This window comes from Protopterus annectens, chromosome 2.part2, assembly GCF_019279795.1.
Source record: "Protopterus annectens isolate FY-2018-M chromosome 2.part2, PAN1.0, whole genome shotgun sequence".
NCBI lineage: Eukaryota > Metazoa > Chordata > Ceratodontiformes > Protopteridae > Protopterus > Protopterus annectens.
Genome location: NC_056730.1, coordinates 143,299,799 through 143,322,046, shown reverse-complemented (window position 1 = coordinate 143,322,046; position 22,248 = coordinate 143,299,799).

The following is a 22,248-nucleotide window of genomic DNA, read 5'->3' as shown; positions in this document are numbered from 1 at the left end:
TGTAGTGGAGCTTTAACATGATCAGGTAGATTCTGTTCCTTTAACCAAGCATGCCTTCTAATAACAGAACCTGTAACAGCGGCCCTGAAAGAGGCCTCCAGTGAATCATAACCACATTGCAAAGTATGCTTTCCCACTTGTTCAGTTGCATGCAATAATTCCTGCATTTCCTTGTTCTCTGAACATTCAGACTTTGTCAACATTTTCTGTTTAAGCAGTGACATTAAGTATTGCTGATATTTAAGCATATGAAACTGACAATTTAAAGCCCTTACAGCCAAGGTAGCAGAAGTGTAATCTTTTTTCCCCCATCTGTCCAGTGCCCTAGAGTCCCTATCAGAGGGGACAGGGATTTTTTGCAGTGGAAGCTTTGACCCCTTTGGGACCCTGAGATATAGTTTCTTTGTCAGCAGCGGGGGTTTTATATAGGAACTTATGAAAATCTGGGACCCTGTAGTATCTGTCAGGCTTAGCAGGTGCAGGAGGTAAAGAGTCAGGGGACAGGCCGGACTCTGAAAATACATCATCTACAATGCCTAGAACAGGTGGAATAGCAAGGGGTCTGTGCTGAGGTAATAGCAGAAAGTCTCTGAGCCTTTTCTTAGATTCTGAGTAATCTTGGCTTTCCCAGTGGAAATGCTCCCACATGGTATGCAGTGTTTCCCCAAAAGAATAATCCTCAGGAGGAGAGGCTGAAGGAATGGATTCTTCAGCATCAGAATCCTCATAAGGTGGAATAGAATAGTCCTGTTCAGAAGAGGAATCACAGGAAATAGAAACCTGATCAGAAGAATCATATTCTGTCGCTTGCCTAGGCCTCTTATCAGGAGGGGGATGGGAACCCCTGATCAAAGTAGTTAGGTCTTCGGCCATTTTAAGCATCTGTTTTTTAGGCATTGTAGTCTGAGTAGGAGAATGCTGTACTTGTTTCTTTGTCTTTAGAGCTGCTTTAATCTTTGTCTTTGAAGCTGAAGATGGTTTAATATACAACTGTGTAGGTCTGAAGACACCCTCAGAAGCCGATGCCTGCTCAGTGGCTCTGGACCCATCTGAGGGAATGATTTCCGAGTGTCCAATACCTTGAGTATCCAGAGGCCCAGTCAGCTCCATGTGGGAATCAGAAGCGGCCTGTGGCTCTGAGGTAGCGGGTGCCAGGGGCTGCGAAAGCGCCTCACTGAGAACCGGCAAACCGGCGACTGGCCTAGCAGAGGCCTTGTCATCGGTTTTGGACCTCGGATGCCTATCCTTTTCCTTCTCCTTGCGTTTTTTGTAAACTCCGGTCGTCAGCTGTTCCAATAGCATTATATAATTAAACCTCCGGCCAAAATAATGAAATGCAAAATCGAACTGACGCTTAATAGTGCATTGGTTAAATCTAGCACAAAACCGACAGCTAGCAACATTGTGGTCGGGGCCTAGGCAAGGAATACAGTAAGAGTGAAAATCCTTATGAGGTATTTGCTTCCCACAAGAAATACAACTGTTAACTTTTTCTGACATCGGTCTGGAGCAAGAAAAAAGTTTCCCCAACAGGGTACTTAGCTTTAATGAAGACTTCGGTTCTGAAATTCGGATATGAAAATCTCAGGAGTCGGCCGACTGGCACTTGTGAACTGCTTTTGCTTTGGGCACCGTGTGGCAAGAAAGACTGAAGAAAATGGTGTCGGCTGCATCTTTTATACCCCTGGCGCACTGATGTCAGGGAAGAGGCGACAGCAACCGACGCCTGACCAGGACTTTGGAATTCAGGCCGACTGCGGGTAGCCTGCCAGCAGGATAACCCAAGAGTAATGACTGCAACAGTGAAACACGATGAACATCTAGCAGTTATAACCACTTTGTTGGCTATGTATTCTAACCTGTTTCACATAAATAGTATTAGTCTTAAGAAGACAGAATAATGAATTTCAGCAGACAACTGCAGTGTCAGTTATTTTCATCTACAGATAGCCTCTGAACCCAGCAATCAAAGCTGTTTTGACTATGTGCACCTTAGATCTCTGACTGTAATAAAATAATGAATTTGTTTCAGTATTTTTGCTTTCAGGCACATATTCAGTGACCCTGACCCACAAGCCATAAGTGCTTCACACAGACCATTTAACTGCTCTTTACTTTGACACACAGCATGGCCCCAGAAAGACATGATGGCTTTATGTGCAAATATTTGATATGTGATTGTAAAAAAACAAACAACATAGTGGTTTCTTGGTAGTGAATTTAATTTTGCTGTTCACAGAATCAAACACTGTTCCTAGAGAAGTCATAACAAAGATAATGTAACAGTCATCTTGTAACAACAGCCCTGTGTAAACAGACAGCTCCCTAACCCACCAAAATGGTAAAAAACTAATCCAGTCTTAACTTCAGTAGTGATGACACTCCCCTAAGTTCATCTATGCATCTTAAAGAGATTCTGACTAGTCTAAAAGCGAATAAGTCTTTCTTTGCATTAATCTAGTTTGTGATTAATGGAATATGGAACATGGATTGTATAACGGAGCATACTCATTCATGAGCATGCAGTAGCAGTGCATGAAGACTGCACTGATTGGTCATGCTCAATCTTTTACTTTTACTTTAATCTTTTACTTACTTTTACAATGTAAACCAATAATAAGAAAAATATATAACTATACAAACTTCAGGGGGTGTATACTTCTTCATGCAAAATATTCATGATGCTTCAGGTCACAATAAGGTTTTCTAAATAGATTTACACAAATACACATTTGTTCTGCAAAACTAGAATAATGACTGTTTAAGTAAACAACAGAGTCATTCACCTTCATTTGCAGAAAGTATTGCACCCTGCAATTATAGCCACTTTGACTGCGAACACTTCAGCTACTTGAGTCTGATAAAACATAAACATTATAGTAATTTATTTTGACTTTGTTTCCCATAACAGTAGCTACAATAAAGTAGTCATCATTTCACACAAATGCAGACTAGTCCTTCAAAGTCAGATTAGTGACTGTTTAACCTGAGTAAAAAATCAGAGGGCCAGGCATTTTCACCTACATTCAGCCCTCCCTCAGCAATTGTAGCCACTTTTCTTGACTTTGCAAATCTAAAATGTACACAGAAAAGGCACTCCAACTTTGTTTCAGATCAACAATAGCTATAGTAAAATATTCCATGTTTCTTCACAAAATGCACATTCATCCTGCAGCCAAAATAAAGGTTATTTAAATCAGGCAGACAACTATAGGGTTGGTTATTTTCAGCCTCAACTGCCCACTGTATTCATTAGTTACAGCCACTTTATCTGTATATGCCTCAGATGTCTGATTGATTACAGTAATGGCTATAGTAGTATAGTTCAACATTGTTTCACACAAACAGTAGCCACATTATATAATTTAGCTTATTTCACATAGATACACACTAATCTTGCAAAGCCAGATTAGTGTATGCTTAACTTGAGTAAACAGCAATAGGGTCAAATACTTTCATGCAAACACATATTTCATACTTAACAATTGTAGCCACTTGTTGACTATGTTAATATGAAATGTCTGGCTGTGACAATAAATAATGCCCACAGTAATGTACTTCATGTTCATTAAAAAAAAAACAGCAGCAACTGCTTTTTAACGTGAGCAGAGAGGAGCAGGCTCAGTCCTTTTGCTCCACAGACAGGTCCTTCAAACAGCAATTATAATCAGCTTGTTGACTATGTACATCTCAATGTCTGACAGTGATAAATGATAACTGTCACAGTAATATATATTAAATTTGTTTCATATCATTCATAGCTTCAGTGAAGTATTCCATCTTACTTCACCAGAATGCACACTAGTCCTGTAAGGCCAGATTAATAAAAGTTTAACCTGGGAAAATGGCATCAAAGTTAAACACTTTCTTCTACAGAGAATCCCCCATACAACAATTATAGTTATATTGCTATCTATGTATGTCTCAGATGCCATATTATGATTAAAAACTAATGCCCATGATAAAGTATTTTGATTTTGTCGCACACAAACAGTAACCATAGTAGAATATTCAGTTCTAGTTTACATAATCAAATGCTCACATCAGCGAACCTCCATTCGTCAAGATGACAAGTGCAAATGTTCACTTAAGCGAATGGTCACATCAGCAACTTTTGAAAACAGTGATAGTAAGTAGTTGGACAACATCAGGAAATTTTCCCTTTTCAACACTGTAGTGCAATCTCGGAGTTGGTATATACAGGTAGGGGTGTGTGGGGGACACAGCCCCCACCTTGGTGGGTATGACATACTGTGGTGTGTGTGACAGTCATGATGCTGACTAACTACTTACCTTCCCTGCTTTCAAAATTTGCGGATGTGAACATTCGCTTAAGTGAACATTCGCTCTTATCATCTCTACAAATGAAGGTCCTCTGATGTGAGCAATTGATTATGTGAACTAGACCAGGATATTCCAAATTTCTTCACACAAATACACACTAATCATATTAGGCTGGAATGATGTCTGTTTAATTTCAACACATGACAACAGGGTGAGTCAGTTTCATCCTTAGACTTCCCCTGTATTCAAATATAGCCACTGTGATGACTTTGTACATGTCAGATGTTTGACTGTAATAATTACCAGCAGTAGTTATTTCAACTTGTTGCTCTCAGATGCACTTACATTGCCTCTACAGTGAGCCATGAGTGTTTCATGTGGATTATGTAACTGCCCTCTTCTTTGGCATGTCACATATCTCCTCCCCTATAAAACGAGGACCATTTTCTATGCAAAAGTGTTGATATATGATTGTAGAAAAGTAAAGTACAGTTATGTACACTTACCATAAATGTAGATGTTCAAGTGTATTCACTGTTGCAGTAATCACACTTGGGTTATCTGCCTGCAGGTAGCCCTCAGTCAGCCCAAATACCAGAGTCTTGGGATTTCTGTGTCGGATGCTGTCGCCTCTTCCATGACGTCAGGTCATCAGGGGTATAAAAATGCAGCCGACGCCATTACATCAGTTTTTCTTGCCCCAGATGTCAGGAGCCCCAAAATAGGAAGCAATCACATGGTGTGGAACACCTCCAGTAAAAAGTAAATACCATTTCCATAAGTTATGGCCAAAAAAGAGGATAGGTAGAAAGTATAGAAAAGACAGGGGGCTGGAGGGAGGGTAACCAGGACTGCAACAGTGAATACACTCGAACATCTACATTTATGGTAAGTGTACACAACTGTACTATGTTCTTCATGTTTCACTGTTGCAGTCATCACACTTGGGTTGATTCCCAAAGCTGAGGAAGGGTGGAGGCAGTCAAGAAGTATTAGGGCTGGCTAGCAGGCCTTGTAAGACTGCTGTGGCAAATCCAGCTCAGGATTTAGAAAAGATAGGCAAGTGGTAATGCTTGGTGAAGGTGTGTACAGAACTCCAGGTTGCAGCTTCCAGGATGTCCCTGTTAGGGACTCCCCTGAGAAATGTTGTAGAGACTGAGGTAGCCCTAGTGGAATGAGGTCTGATCCCCTGTGGGGTAGGTTTTCCATGGTGTTTGTAGCAGAAATGGATGCAGTGTGCTATCCATTTAGAAATGGTTTGTTTTGAAATGGCCTTGTCCTCTGCCCCTGTAGCAAAACTGACTAGCAGCCAGTCAGATTTTCTGAAAGGTTTAGTCCTGTCAAGGTAGAACCTGAGCTGTCTGTGCATGTCCAATGAGTGCAGGATCCTTTCCCCTTTATTCTGAGGATTAGGAAAAAAGTTTGGTAAATGGATGGATTGGTTTAAAGCCACACTAGATACCACCTTGGGCATAAATGATGGGTTAGTCCTGAGGGAAACCCTGTCCACATGGAAGATAACGAAGGGTTTCACAGACATAAGGGCCTGTAACTCAGACACTCTTCTTGCTGAAGTGTTGGCTAGAAGTAAGGCTGTTTTCCAAGAGAGGAATTTTAACTCTGCTGTAGCAGCAGGCTCAAAAGTGGGGGGGGGGTGAGCTTCTCTAGTACAAAGTTAAGGTCCCAGGCAGGAGTGGCAGCTCTCCTTGGGGGTCTTAAATTGTTAGCTCCTCTCAGGAACTGTTTGATCAGAGGGTGAGAGAAGATGGGTGGCTCAGTATTGTAATGAGCTGAGATGGCAGAGGTATGAATCTTAATTGATGAGAAGGATAGGCCTTTGTGGAGCAGCTCTGTAAGATAATCTAGGATTTGAGGTAAGGTGGGCATGGCTGTGCCCTTTCCTTGAGACTGGCTCCAAGAACAGCATCTTTTCCACTTTTCTGAATAGGATTTCCTAGTGCTAGGCCTCCTGGCCTCAAGGATAACATCCAGCACCTGTTTGATGAGGGTTGCTGGTGATGTATTCGGGGAATAGACCAGGCTGCCAGGTTCAGGGTTTGTAGCTGAGGATGCAAAATCTGTCCCTCCGGCTGGGACAGCAGAGAGGGAGTCTGATGTAGGTGCCAGGGTGGCACTGCTGTCAGACTGTGTAGGAGTGGGTACCAGTGCTGGCGTGGCCAGTCTGGTGCAATAAGGATTGTCCTTGGCCTGTCCTGTTTGATCTTGAGTAGTACTTTTGAAAGGAGGGGAAGAGGAGGAAAGGCATAGATTGAGTGGTTTTCCCATGTAAAGGACAGGGCATCCACTTTCCATGCTTAGCTGTGGGGATTTCTGGTGCAGAATTTGCTCAGTTGGTGGTTTTGGGGGGAAGCAAAGAGGTCCACCTCTGGTGTCCCCCACCTGTGTATTAGAAGTTTGAATGAGTTGGGTTCCAGTTTCCACTCGTGTGGGTCCATTAGATTTATGCTTAAGTCATCTGCCAGTGAATTTTGTTTGCCTGGCAGGAATTGAGCTTGCAGGTGCACTTGATTGCTCAAGGCTGTGTTCCACATAGCCATGGCTAACCTGCAGAGTGGGTAGGAATGAGTTACCCCCTGCTTGTTTATGTACCACATAACTGCGGTGTTGTCTGTCTTTATCAAAAGTTGTCCTGGCAGGATAAGGTGTTTAAAGGCTGTCAGTGTATTCTGTACAGCTAACATTTCTTTTTCATTGATATGCAGGTGAATTTGTCCTGGGCTCCATTTGCCTTGAATGCATTTGCCTGCCATGTGAGCCCCCCATGCATAGTCTGATGCATCTGTTGTCAGGGTTTGGGCAGAGGGGGGTTGAGTGAAAGGAAGCCCCTTGTTGTGGTTGCAAGCCTCTGCCCACCAAAGGAACTCTGTCCGTAGGCAAGGAATGATAGGAATCGCTGTTTCCAGGTCCTGAGAATGTTGACACCAGAGACTTTTTAGGTACCATTGAAGTTTCCTCATATGCAGTCTTGCATGTGGAATTAGTAGAATGCATGAAGCCATGAACCCTAGGGCTTGCAGTATTTTTCTTGCAGATAGCTGGGTTTGGGTGGCCAGTAGTTTGAAGTAATTTGTCAAATAAACTTGCTTTTCTTGAGTGAGGAATGCCATCTGGGAAGTTGTGATCAAGCTTGCTCCTAGGAGTACAATCTTTTTGCTGGGTACCAGATGTGATTTCTTTTCATTGATGGTATACCCCAGAGAAGTTAGGAGTCTCTTTACAAACATCAGGTGCTGAAGTAGCAAATCCTGACTGTTCGCCTGAATCAGGCAATTGTCCAAGTATGGGTAACTTTTAATATTTCTCTGCCTGCAGTATGCAATGGCTGGAGCCAGGCACTTTCTGAATACCCTGGGCGCAGTAGATAAGCCAAAGGGAAGTGCAGAGAACTGATAGTGCATATAGCCTGCCCTGAAACGTAGATATTTCCTGCAAGATTCCCTTATGGGAATGTGCAGATAAGCTTCTTTTAAGTCAAGAGTGACTAGCCAGGAGTTCTTGGCTAGCATAGGAAGCAGCTGCTGGAGTGTAAGAATTTTGAATTTTGGTGCCACCAGAAAGGTGTTGAGAGTTGACAGATCCAGAATAGGGCACCAAGAGTTCTCTTTTCTGGGCACCAGGAACAGTCTGGAGTAGAAACCCTGTCCCCTTTGCTCTGTTGGAACAGGCTGCATAGCCCCGATACTGAGAAGAGAAAGTACTTGCTTTTGGGCCTCTGCACACTGTTTTGGTTTTGGAGGAAGGTCTGGCAATCTGCTTGGGGTTGCCAGTGAGTGGAAGTAGAATCTGTATCCCTGGGATACAGTGTTTAAGACCCATCGGTCATGGGTAATATAATCCCAGTTTTTTTGCATGCAGGGAGAGTTTTCCTCCTAGGGGTACAAGTACTTGGGCATGGCTGGGAAGGATGAAGGACAAGTCATTGTAAACTTTTTCCATAAGGGGGTGGCTTACCACTCCCTGTTTTTGAGGAGGGAGCACTCCATTGTTTAGATCTGTGCATACCCTGAGACTGTAGTCTTTGTGGTCTGCTGCCCCCTGGGTTTGGGCTGAGAAGGTCTAGGAGGGGCTGAAAAGGACCAGTTTTTTTGAAGGCCAATGCCTATTGAATCTAGGTGGCTGTACCTGTAAGAAATATTTAACACTTTGCATAGATTTAGCTTTTTCCTCCATCTTTTTAAGAACTTCTTCTGCTTTTGAGCCAAACAAACATTATTGGTTTAATGGAGCATCTAGTCATTTTGCTTTGACATGGTCTGTCAAGATTTGTGCCTTCAGCCAAGCATGCCTTCTCAGAACAGACCCATTGACAGCAGCCCTGCAAGATGCATCTAAGGCATCAAAACCACACTGGAAGGTATGTTGACCAACTTGGTTTGCAGAATGCATTAACTCCATTAAGTCTTTATTTTCTGCACAATCAGGAATCAACAACATTTTTTGTTTAATTAGCTCCATAATATGCTTCTGGTACTTCAATATGTGAAACTGGCAATTTAAAGCCCTGATGGCAAGAGTTGAAGAGTTATATACCTTCTTACCCCATCTGTCTAGAGCCCTAGAATCCCTGTCCGAAGGGGTAGGGTTTTTGCTGTAGTAGCCTTAATACCTTTAGGTCCCTGGGAAATGGTCTCTGGATCTGCAGTGGGATTTTTAGAGAGAAATGTTTGAGAGTCAGGTACTCTGTAGTACCTGTCAGGCTTTCTAGGAGCTGGTGGTAAAGTATCAGGTGTAAGACTGTATTCCATGAAGACATCATCTACAATATCCAGGAGAGGGAGTATAGCTAGAGGCCTATGCTGAGGCAAGTATAAAAATTCCCTAAGTCTCTTTCTGGACTGTGGGTAGTCCTGGCATTCCCAGCGGAAATGCTCTCTAAAGGTATGCACGATTTCACTGAAAGAAAAGTCCTCTGGGAGGGAGGGATGCAAAGGGAATGGAATCCTCTGCATCTGAATCTTCATAGGTAGATAAGGGTATGCCCTGGTAATCACAGGGGTCACAGTCATCAGACTCATGGTCTGTAGAATCAGAAGGAAAATCAGTTCTTTGTCTTTTAGAGGGGGAAGGCTGGCTTCCACTAATTAAAGTAATAAGGTCTTCAGCCATTCTAAGCATTTGTTTCTGTGGCATGGGAGCTTGAGAATGTGCTCTGGTCGTTGGTTTCCTAGGTGTAGTGCAAACTCTGGGCCTGAGAAATTCGGTAGTTTTAGTCATTAATGAAGTAGTCGGTTTAATACGAACATCGGAAGGTCTGAATACACGCTCAGAAGCCGGTGCCTGCACAGCGGCTCCAGACCCATCCAAGGTAGAGACATCCACAGGTTCCATAGTCGAAGAAGCATCTTGCAGCATACTGGACTTCAAATGGGTCTCAGTAGAGGCCTGCAAATCTGTAGAAGTGGGTAACAGGGGCTGCAAAAGCTCCTCACTGAGTACCAGCAGACTGGTGACTAGCTTAACGGAAGCGTCATCGGCAGTTTTGGACCTATGCGGTCTGTCTCTGTCTTTATCCTTGCATTTTTTTTGGAAGATCGGTAGTCGGATGGCTTATCGAAGCTATTTCGGAATACAGAGAATGAGAGTGAAAGAATTTAGAGACAAAAATAACACCACAACGAATAGTTCGGGCATTGAACAAGGCACAAAACCGACAGTGGGGAACGTCGTGGTCTGGGCCTAAACAGGTGATGCAGTAAGAATGAAAATCTCTGTGAGGTACTTGGTTTCCACAGGCAAGACAATTGTTAACTTTTTCTGACATCGGTTAGAGCAAGAAAAAAGGATCCCCAACGGGGTACTTAGCTTCAGAAGACTTCAGGTTTGAAACTCAAAAAATGAAAATTTCAGGTAGCGGCCGACTGGCACTTGCGAACTGCTTCTGCTTCGGGCTCCCACGCGGCAAGAAAAGCTGATGTAATGGCATCAGCTGCATGTTTTATACCCCTGACAACCTGACTTCATGGAAGAGGTGATAGCATCTGACGCAGAAATCCCAAGACTCTGGTATTCGGGCCGACTGAGAGCTACCTGCAGGTAGAAAACCTGTGATGACTGCAACAGTGCAACCTGAAGAACATCAATTATTGTGGCTTCTCAATGATGATTACTTCATCTTGTCACTCATAGACAGGTACACCCTATCCTGGGCTTAACATAGGAAAGGTGTGCACTGACTGGTCATATTCAAACTTTTATTTACTTTTACAATATAAAACAATAATAAAAATAAATATTTAAGAATACAGACTTAAGGGGGATGTATTTCTCTTAATGCAAAATATTCATAATGCCTCAGGCCACAGTAAAGTTTTCTAAATTGCTTCACGCAAATGCACATTAGTTCTATAAAACCAGAATAATGACTGTTTAAATGAAGCAAGCAGCAGGGTCAGTCGTCTTCATCCACAAAAACACTGCACCCTGCAAATAGCCACTTTAATTTCAACTTGTTCCTCTCAGATGATTTTCTACTGCCTCCACTGCAAGCCATGAGTGTTTCATATGAATTATGTAACTGTCTTCTCTTTGATGCATCACCTACTCCCCCCTCCCCAAAAATGTAGGAACATTTTCTATGTACAGATATTGATGAGTGATTGCAGAAAAAGTATTGTGGCTTCTCAGTAATGAATTGCTTCACCTTGTTGCTTCTAAACATGTACACCCTATCCTGGCCTTGCCATAGGAATGGTCATTTAGCACTAATTATGTAATTTCCATGTGCACATAGCCTGGCTCCCCCCATTCCTCAAAAAAGATAGATACCATCTACATATCCCTCTGATGTTAAATTGTGATGCAAGTAAAAGAAAAATTGGCATAGTAATGTACTTCAAATGGGAGCTCAAAGACCCACATAAAAACAATTTGACTGTTCTACTTTAATACAAAAATAAAACAATGCACACAGCTGCTAGCTTAGTTACTATTTCTATTTGATTCTCTGATTATTCATCCCACCTTCATTGTTCTGAAAAGACATGCCCCCAGATTCACAAATCCTCCGTGTAAGACTTAATAAGTCTTACTCAGAGGCTGCAGTTGAACGGTATGATGTCAGCGTGCCATGAATATGCATGAGGCACGCTGACTCAACCGTAAGTCTTACACGGACCAAGTAAGAAAGGAGGGGGCGTGTCCAACTGCCGAGCAGTCTAAATGTCCATGCCCCTGAAAGTGTTTTAAAAGTAAAAAAAGCAAATACACAAGAGCGAGTCCGCTCAAATATCCCTGCACCCAACACCACACTCCCTGATATTGTAAACCCCTATCACAGTTCTAAAACGCAAAACATTAAATTAATTTTTTTAAATTCCCAAAATAGCTGCCTGCATTTGCACGTGTGTGCGCGGGTGTGCCCATTGATTAGCTAGAGTTAGCAATTCTGACATGGAAGAGCATAAGAAAGAATGTTTATGCAAATCACACCAAATAGCAATAGCATAATGGTAGAGCGTTCGTACAAAGAAGAGTCCCAACACTCCCCTTCGTATTTATTTTTTAAATCAGTATATGAAATAATACTTGACAAATATGTTTAAACATTACGAAAAAGCAGTGAAATGGCCAATGTATCAGTGAACAAAATAAATATTTTAAAGGATCCTGATATAAAATTGCCTGCAGTTAAGCAGCGCTTCACCCAGTGCAATAGAGTTGCCCATAGTTTAATAGCACTTCACCCAGTGCAATAGAGGTGCCCGTAGTTTAATAGCGCTTCACCCAGTGCAATAGAGTTGCCCATAGTTTAATACGCTTTACCTAGCGCAATAGAGTTGCCCATAGTTCAATGGTGCTTTACCCAGCGCAATGTGTTTGCGTGGATGTGTGCGCCGCACCAACCAGGGCACCGAGGAGCAACGTAGAGCAAAGTTGCTTAAATGCAGCCACACCCCCTAGCCTGTCTGGATAGTATGAAAATAAAATGAATGACAAGGTTCGAACCCAGGACTCTGTGCATCAGAAGCAAAGTACAGAACCACTAAGCCATGACAACATAGGGGAAACAGCCACTATTAACATTCATATACTTATGAATGGTAGTTTAACCATTACTAAGCAGGTCTGCAGTCAGCCGAGAATTTTACAAAACAGCCAATCACAAAAAAGTGCGGGAAATGTGGCATATTTAAGCCCCACAAGCAGGAATACATGCCATAACTGATTGTATCTCACATCTGCAGTTAGAATGTCTGGTGTCGGAGAGGGAACACGCTTCCGAGTGCAATGTTGGGGCATCGAGGAGTCCAAATACATGGTTTGGCTCCTTGTCCACCATCACGAGTCAAGACTCCTGCAGGGCCAGTTCCAAGGGACGGAGTACAAGGCACAGGCTTGGAACCGGTTAGCTCGTGACCCCACCAGTGCTACAGGCGTTCCTCGGACTGGTGAGCAGGTCTGTCACCACCATGCAGACCTGAAGAGACGAAAGCAGGACCGCCTAAACCAATGGATACAGGAGGCCCATGGGATTTGGGATGCCCCACAACTGAGTATCTAGCCATGGAATGCTGTATGTAAGAATTGATAATGGAGTATGTATAACGGATAGGTATGTCTCAATATCCCTTCATTTAGTTTACAGCTGCAGGTGACCGTGCTATGAATCAGCAAGCCTATGCTGATAGGCTGCTAAGGCTGCACCACCAGGCAGGTTAGTGATTATTCTGCATGTATTGTTATATAAAATATGGAAGAGAGCATGAAAGAAAGTGTTGTAGTCCAATAATACAGCCATAAAATTGCCTGAATAAGTCCTCTGCATGTACTGTCAGATAAAAACGTCAGAGAGGCAGAAAAAGAGTGTAGTAACCCATTAAAAAAGGTAACATATGTCTAGAATAATATCTCTGCAGGCACTGTCATATAAAATAAGTGAGTGAGCCTGAAAAAAGATTGTTCTAACCTATTAATAAAGGTATAATATGTCTTGAACATGTCTGCCATATACACCGTTAAAACAAATAAAGGAGTGAGCCTGTGGAAAAGTGTGTAATGTCATTAATAAAGGTCTAAAACCCAGAGTGTGTCTGTGTCACAGAGTCTGAAATGTTGTTGTACCCTTGCATTATACAAACAGTACTGTTTGAAAAGGTGCTGGAAACCCAGAGTTGTGCAGTCCCATATAAAGTGGGTGATGGAAGTGCTAGTAGCTGTGAAACATATATACAGTCCACAACATCATTTACTGGCTGGCATGAATAAGTAAACCTGGCACACTTGTAGCATGTTATTTTTTCTCCAGAAATGTGAGTGTGTGTCAAGAAATGCAGGGTTCTGTACAAATCGAAGTGAAAATGTCATGTGAAAACATCCCAGATATGTAGATATAGAAATATAAATGCAATCAAGAAATATGTAGCAGTAACATCAGCATCCTGGACAGTTAGTATGTTAGATATAGGTCAGGCATATATTGAACTAGCCAAACCCATTACACAACCTAATGTATGGTGGCAAGTGTAATAATACATGTAGGGGATATACACTTGCAGTCACTAGGAATGTAGTGTAGACAAAAAGGTAATTATAAGATGTTTTCTACACCCTAGTGTATGTGCATAAACCATGCAATTCCACATCTCAGTGGGTATGTGTAATCTTACATATTTGTTGGGACATATGTCCTATTGTTCTATAAATATTTGCATTCACGTTGATGCATGTGCCCTGTTTAAACACCACAATCACGGTGGCCTGTTGCTACCAAACATCCATGCATGCTGTTGGAATATCCACTATAGTTCAATATATGCATGTGTTATGCTTGCTGTTCAGCTGTTCTAACCTTGGTGTGTTGGGTTAATGGGAATATTATTGCATGCTGTTACAACTAATCTGGAATGCTGTTTTACTTATGTTGTAATTAGACACACCTAATCACAGAACGTATGGGAAGGCTGGTCCCAACTGACCCACCTGTCCCTCCTCAGCTGGCGAGTGCACCTGGCACAAGCAGGTCCGGTGCCCAGCCCGGGCTCCCCTCCTCCGTTGGTCCTGTGCCACCTTTGGGTGGAAGCGCTGCAGGGGATGGGGCTCATCCCCCCTGTGCAAGCGTGGGTGGAGAAGCTCCATCTGTCACCCTTCGAAGGGTCCGGGTTGTGGTGCGTAGGGAGATCCAGCATTCAGTCGCTGATCCCCTATGCCAGCTCGAGGCGAGAGTGACGCGTCTCATGGGTGAGCCTGCCCACCCTATGCAGCCCCCAGCACAGCCACCCTCAGGGCTGTAAAGGTTCAGTGGTGACTGCCCATGGGTGGGGATCTCAGTTCCACTGTTACCATCTGTGGGCTCATGGGCTTGCGATTTCCAAACATCCGACCCCGTCAATTGTGTTCACCCACCCCATGTGTCATACACTGCCCCTGTATGCATCTTGTCTGTCTTGTCTGTTTACCTTCCCAACCTACCTCCCCGGACATACCTACTTCCTCTACCTCACTTCCCACTCTCACCTGAAAAAAAAAAAAGGGCAATCTGTACCCACAAAAAAATTACGCCCCATACATAGCTGCCCATTTCACACACATGTCCATCGGACAAACATGTAAGCTGATAATTAGAACTGGCAGTACAACATACTTTGTTGTCCTCACCCCTCTCCCAGGGGTGGAAGGTTTCAAATTTCACTCCAAATTCATTGCATATGCACAGCTGTTGCTGTTAAAGAAATGGGCAGCTATGGACCTTCCCTACACCCATCCTGCACATCTCGAGCTTGTTTACCTACTGTCTGTCCCTCTTTGTGCCCCCTTTTTCACCACTTTCCTATCTCCCCATTTTCTTTTCTTTAAAAGAAATTAACACGGGGGTTAGTGGGAGTAAGCACTTTTAAGCGGTAGTAAGGGGGTTTAAGCAAGTGTGCGCATGTGTACGCTTAGCTAAGCATTGCTAAGCATCACGCAAACCCACGCAAACCCGCTTACAACTGCTTAAAAGTGCCTTAGTCACTCTATGGCAGGGCCCTTGTTCTGCTGAGCAGCAAAAGAAAAAACTTATGCCAGTCTCGAACCCCAGACCATTGACACAATAGACTGCATGAATTACCACTAAGCCACAGCAGATATACAAATAACTTGGTTCTGAAATAAATATATCATGCATTACAATGAGGGAATGTAAATGGAAATTAGGAATGGTATAACACAGATCCTTTTCTGTGGGTCTTTACCAGCAGTGGTTGTGGAACTGCATGACATGACTGTGAAAGGAGAAACAGCCATCCTAGCAGGGAATAATGTTACAGTAGCACCTTACAAACACCACACAGTATCAGACCAGGATTAATACTGGCCACAGGAATACAGTGCAATAACCACATTTGTATGGCAGTTAATTGTGTAAGTGAGAAAAAAGTACATATTCCCAAGTATCCTGTGTTAGCATTTGGAGGGGTGTGTACATGTCTACACTGAGATGTGTGTACTGGAAGCAGCAACATTCAGGTTTGAGTACAACATGCATATAACTGGCTACAACCCTAGTATCAGATAAGAGACACATACCAACCTTCAGACTGACACAATGGTGTCCAGAGCAAACAAGCATGGGCCCCACCTTGGAAATCTGAAAGGGCTACACCTACCTAACCTAGCATTTTATAGCAGTGGGCTGCAATCAAAGTGAGTAATGCAATCACCAAACAGCAGGCTGCATGCAATTACTGAATGGTGGGCAGCAATTGGTGCAGAGACTGTCACATGCACAAGTGCAGATACCTAGAAAAGCAGGCTGCACCTGCAGTCCACACATGCAATTATATCATTGCAGGTGCTGTGAGATAGAGAGTGAGAGAGAGAGAGAGAGAGAGAGACACAGAGACAGACACAGACACAGACTGAGACAGAGACAGAGACAGAACAGAGTGAGAAACAGAGACAGAATGATGAATAGAGGGCGAAAACCAAAAAAAAAACACCAATAAAAAAAAAAAAACTACAAAACCGTAACACACGGAGCAGGGAAATACTAAGGTAAGGTATGTAGCTCACATGTATGTGTTGGCATGTTGTAGATGTTCCTGAAGAGTACTCTACACACTGCAAATCATCCATGTGTGGCAGCAGTATGTATCTCTCTGTATCTGCACATGTGCATAGGGCAAGGGACATACTGCAACTGTTAGTGAAGGGTGGACAGATATCTGTCAGTGAAGGGTGATATGTGCATATATCCCTGTAGGTCGTAGTGTGTGGCTTAGAAAACAGCATGCAGTGCGCAGGAGCGGCCGTAGGTCAACTGGTGCCCTAGGCAAAAGGGCTCCACGGCGCCCCCTACCACACTTCCTGGTGCCCCCATCCTTGTCTTACTACACCACATAAATAGTGGAAAAGCACCCCTGCTAGAGCGGCGCCCTAGGCGGCCGCACAGTTGGCCTATGCCTAAGGCTAGCTATGGTAGTGTTGATATATGTCATGTGGTGGTTAAATGCTGTGGGACAGATTTGTCAGATCTGCTGTGTTACAGCCAGTGAGGCCTGCTAATGCTACAAGGGCTGAGGACACCCACATACATTCTGCACAACACTGTGCAATTTAATCACATACCTGTACATCCCACAACTGTCGCATAAGTGATATCCCCACCATGAAAGGTGGACTGTACATGTGCCTATATGTACATCCATGTGTACAGCAATGTATGTGCACATGTATGTGTATAGATATGCATGTATATAATATATATATATATATATATATATATATATATATATATCTATATACACATACATATAGAGTGAGAGAGAGACAGAGAGACACGGGTTCATATGTACCGCAACAGGTGTGTGGTGACCAAGGCATGGACTGTAGACAAGTGTTGATACTGCAGTGCCATTCCACCTTCCCAAAACAGTGTACCCATTAACTACCACATAGGTAGAGATCTATCTAACAGTGAAGGTGTGATAAGGTAACATGGGACACAGGTGGACAGTAGCCTCCGCTTTGATGAAGACAGTGCCACACTACACCTGTAATCTGTCTGTGTGGTATGTGTCATGACAACAGATGTGTCAGCTATGAAAGTATAGGGTAGAGTTCCCCTCTACTCATCACAATGCCCTGTGTGGTATGTACTTCACATGACAACTACACTAGGTGAACAGGCCACAGACAGACCCCCCAGAGGGTAATACTGACTGCAAACATATGCACAAACATATGCACAATAGAACTTAAAACAAACTAGAATAGAAAAAAACAAAGTAATCCAATTCCGATAAAACTGTTTATTCTAATGGAATCAAACTAAGTGCTTTCACCCAACTATTCCGTGGGTTTCATCAGAGTTATAACTCTGATGAAACCCACAGAATAGTTGGGTGAAAGCGCTTAGTTTGATTCCATTAGAATAAACAATTTTATCGGAATTGGATTACTTTGTTTTTTTTTATTCTAGATATCCTATGCAGACTGACTCACAAAACCACAAGTACACTGTATTGCATACTGGCCACACAGAGGTGATCTCTGCCGGACATACAGAGGTATATCACACCCATAGCTGGGTGACAACCACCATGGCAACATATCACAATCCCTCCGGGATACACGCTCTAGGGCCCTAAACCTTGTCAGCTCACTAAACGGCACATGCTGGAGGGATAGGTTCCCATCTCAGAGATATGCCATACACCAGAATAGACCACATAGCAATAGCAAACAAGGCTCATCCTTAGCAATTGTTATAAATACTCCTGATGATTGTGTGGGAGATTGGTAATACACCCCAGGAAACACCTCTGTGGTTCAGGTTGGCAGGGGCAAGTGAAATTAAAGTACATGTGTGTCAAAGGCCAGGGTAGCATATGATTAGGCTGCCGTAGGCCCTAGGTCCAATAGGATATTTCCTACCTATGAGACTATGCACTCACAGATGTACTTAATGCAATAGCTGCTATGTGAGGTTGCATAAGTGTAACGCTGAATGTCTGCAAGGTCTGTAAAGGTGTGATAGCTTAGTGTGATGTTGTATCTGACATGGTAGTGCCTATCCTAGCTGTGAGGACAGCAACTGATGTGTAATGTACTGTTAGGCAGACATAGTAGTATGGCAGATGATGTGACGTAGTTCTCCGTTGACGAATGTGGTGTCTTGTTGTAGGCTAAAGCAATACATGTATGCTTAGTGAGTGGTAATGCTTGTGAATCCATCACCAATATGAACTGTAGTACTACCTGAAGCTGTAGACCTAAACAGCACAGTATGGTGTGTGTTCACATTGCTTGGAAACACTGCCATGTGTGTTTCCTGTAGTCTCCACAGAGGACAGAATGCAGACATAAGGGTGTGTAAGTAGTGGCACACAGTACCATATGGTACACAGGTAATGCTCATCTGTGTTGGCATACAGTGGTGCATTGTATGTTTGCCTGATGTGTGTGTGATTATGCCTGTACAATGGCTGCAATCATATGTGTGTTACAGGGTAAATGTGTGTATCCAGCAACATATATAGTCTGTTACAGCAGTATGCCACCTATAGTAACAACTGGACACATCTGTTAGGCAGGGCTATGGCATCAATGACTAGGGTGGTTGATTGGTACTACTGTACCTGTACTATACATCCATTGCAATGGATGACATCTCTGTTCGTGCATCGGTGTGATATACACCCCTGTCTTGAGGTTGTGCAATGTGTCACAAACAGTGTGTCGTTTACTGTTGTATAGTGGTGTGATATATAGAGTCTGCCAGGCAGTGTTACTTAGTTGTGGCCTGAGAACCAATAAGTGGTATTGAATGTGTGCAACCTCTGACATACAATAGGATGGTATATATGGCAGTAAAGTGATATCTGTGGGTAAAGGTGTAAAGTGTAACACAGGACACTCTCACACATATTGTTCATATCTTTTTCAAATTAAACCAAAGGAACCTGCACAAAAGTTACTGATAAAAAACCAAGTTGGTGCAGAAATACGAAGATGTAGACACCAGAGGTATAATCCAAGCGTTTAATTAGACCACAGAAAAACGGAAACAATGCAAAACTGCCAAACATGAACGCTTTTTAAATCCTTCATGCGTTTTCGTCTATTCATTGACTTCATCAGATATAAATACAAATACACACTTCCTCTCCTCCACATGTTATATAGTTTGAAACCTTAATTATCCAGCCAATAAAATTCATTATCTGATTAATTTCCCGCTGTTTTGTTTAAAACAATTAAATTAATACATACATATTATGTTAAAATGTAATGTTTTATGTCACTTTAAAATAAACTTTATGATTAAAACCATTTATATTCATTTAATATTAAACATTTTTATTTAAAAAACATTCATTTTCCCTATTTATGTGAAACATATTAAACCTTATAAAAACCATGTAAAAATCTATCTTGTAAGGATTCCATGTGCCATCTAGTGGCTAGTTATATTATAGTTTTTACTTCTTTCAAAGTTTTGCTGACCTTAGTTTCAATAAAGGTAAAATAGAGATAAATTCATTTAAGCCTGGAAATTTCCCTGCTTCCAGGGTCACTTGCCACCATAGTTCCCTAAACTCAATTCTTTCTTCCCAAGGTCCACCTCTAATGTCTTGTTGAATTTGTTCCAATACCATAAATTTGTATTTATATTCTAAACATGTTTTACTGTGTTTATATAAAGCATTACATTCTTTCTCCGTTGTTATTTCATACATATGCTCATAGATCCTTCTCTTTAGCATTCTCTCAGTTTTTCCTATGTAGAAGGATCCACATTTTTTAGAAATGGCCATATATACTATTCCCTTGGATTCACAGTTATAGTGTTCCAAACTGTGAATCCATCTTTTTCTACTTTCTAAATAAAATGAATTATTATTTATTATATAGGTACACTGACTACAATGCCCACATTTATATGTACCTATTCTTTTTTTGTTACTATTGAATTTCCTTTTATTTTCTATAATGTTTCTAATACTTTGTGAATTCTTGTATATTATTTTTTTAGGTATTTTAGATATACTGTCAATATCCGTAAAGGTAATAAATTTCTCCCATTCTGCTTTAAATATTTTTTTAATATAATTATTTACTCCATTGTATTCTAAAACTAAAGCTTGTTGGAATTCTTCCCCACAATCATGCTTTTTATTAATACCTTCCTTTTTACTATTATCACTTGTTTTTTATTATTATTTTTGTATATAGGTGCAAATTTGGTTTCTCTTCCCTCTTCAACTTCCTTCCTGATACTTTTAACAAAGTCTAATGGGTATCCCCTTTCACCAAACATTTTCTCTAATAATTCACATTCAACCTTGAAATCATTTTCTAAACTAGTCATACGACTACCCTAACAAATTGCCCTTGACAATATTCTTTTTACAATGAAGGGTGTGCACTCTCAAAATGTAGGAAAGAGTTACAAAATGTCTTTTCCTAAATATTTTGTTTGCAATTCTTGCCCTACTTTATACACTTTTAAATCTAGATATTCCAGTTCATTTTCTGAAATTTTATGGGTGAATTTCAGAAATTTAGTGTTACTTATATATGTCAGGAATTCATAGAATCTATCTCTTCCTGCTGTCCATAAAATTACTATATCATCTAAGAATCTTGATACATAATCCAGCATGTTTTATATTCAGAGTCCAAGATGTGTTTTCTTCCCATTTTGCTAGTATTAAATTAGGCGTATGTAGGGCTAGCTGCTCCCATAGCTACCTTGTATTTGCTGGAAAATTCTCCCTTAAAGTGAATAAAATTATTTTTCAATATTAAACTCATCAACCAAATATTCACTAATTTTTCATTATTAGTCATCTCTTTATTTTCAGATATTATTTCTTCTAACATTGTCATACCTTCAGTATATGGAATACAGGAAAACAAATCTACAATATCTATAGTAATAAAAGCAGGTTATCCTCATTTATAAATTCTGGTATTTCTTTTAAAATCCCAGGAATCTTTTAATATACTTGTTCTTCTTGTCCACAAACTTTTTAATTTAGTATCCACATATTTAGCAAGGGTGTATGTTTTTGATCCCTCTGCTGATACTATAGGTCTGAGAGGTGGGTCCCATTCATTTTTGTGGACTTTAGGTATACCAAATATTGTGGGGGTCCTTGGTTTATCCACTTTTAAAAACTTATAAGTATTATAATCAATGATTTCTTCTTGTAACATATCATTCAAACTGATATCAATTTTATTATAAGCTATGTTCATTTCATTAATGGAAACCACTACATATTTAGTTTCATCCCATAATAAGGTGTTCATTTTACTCTCATATGTGATGTTATCCATAAATACTATACCTCCCCCTTTATCTGGTTTCATGACTCTAATACCTTCGTTCCTTTTTATTTCATACATCAATTCACTCTCTTTTTTGCTTAAATTAAATTTATATTTAGGTTCATTTTGCCACTTTCTTATCTCACTTTCTACCACCATTTCCAGATTCCTTAATTGTGGGTGAAGGGGTGGGTTGTACGTACTTTTCTTTCTTAATTCACCATTATAATTATTTCTTCCAGGAAATATGATACTCAAATTCACTTTTCTTAAAAATATTTTAATATCCAACAAACTACTAGTAATTTCACCTTTCCTATATGGTATGAATTTCAGACCCTTGGAAAATAAACCAAAGTGCTCTTTTTCTATTTTGATGCTACTAAAGTTATATATAGTGTAATTGTTGTATATATTTTTAATTCCATCTATATGTATTTCTTTGCTTGTATGGGTACCAGGGTGGGTTAGGAAGGTATTATTTAATATCTCCTCTGCCCCCTTCTCCCTCCCCTCATCTGAAAATTCCTTTGTAGTAGGCCTTGTCTATTTATTAACCTCTCTGATCTGCGTAATGGTGGATATGCTTGATCATATTCAATTTCTTCTTCTCTAAATGGGTTGTTTCCCCCTTCACTGTTTTCACCATGGTGATCCTCATAATTATATTCCATTCCAAGGTTGTAACTA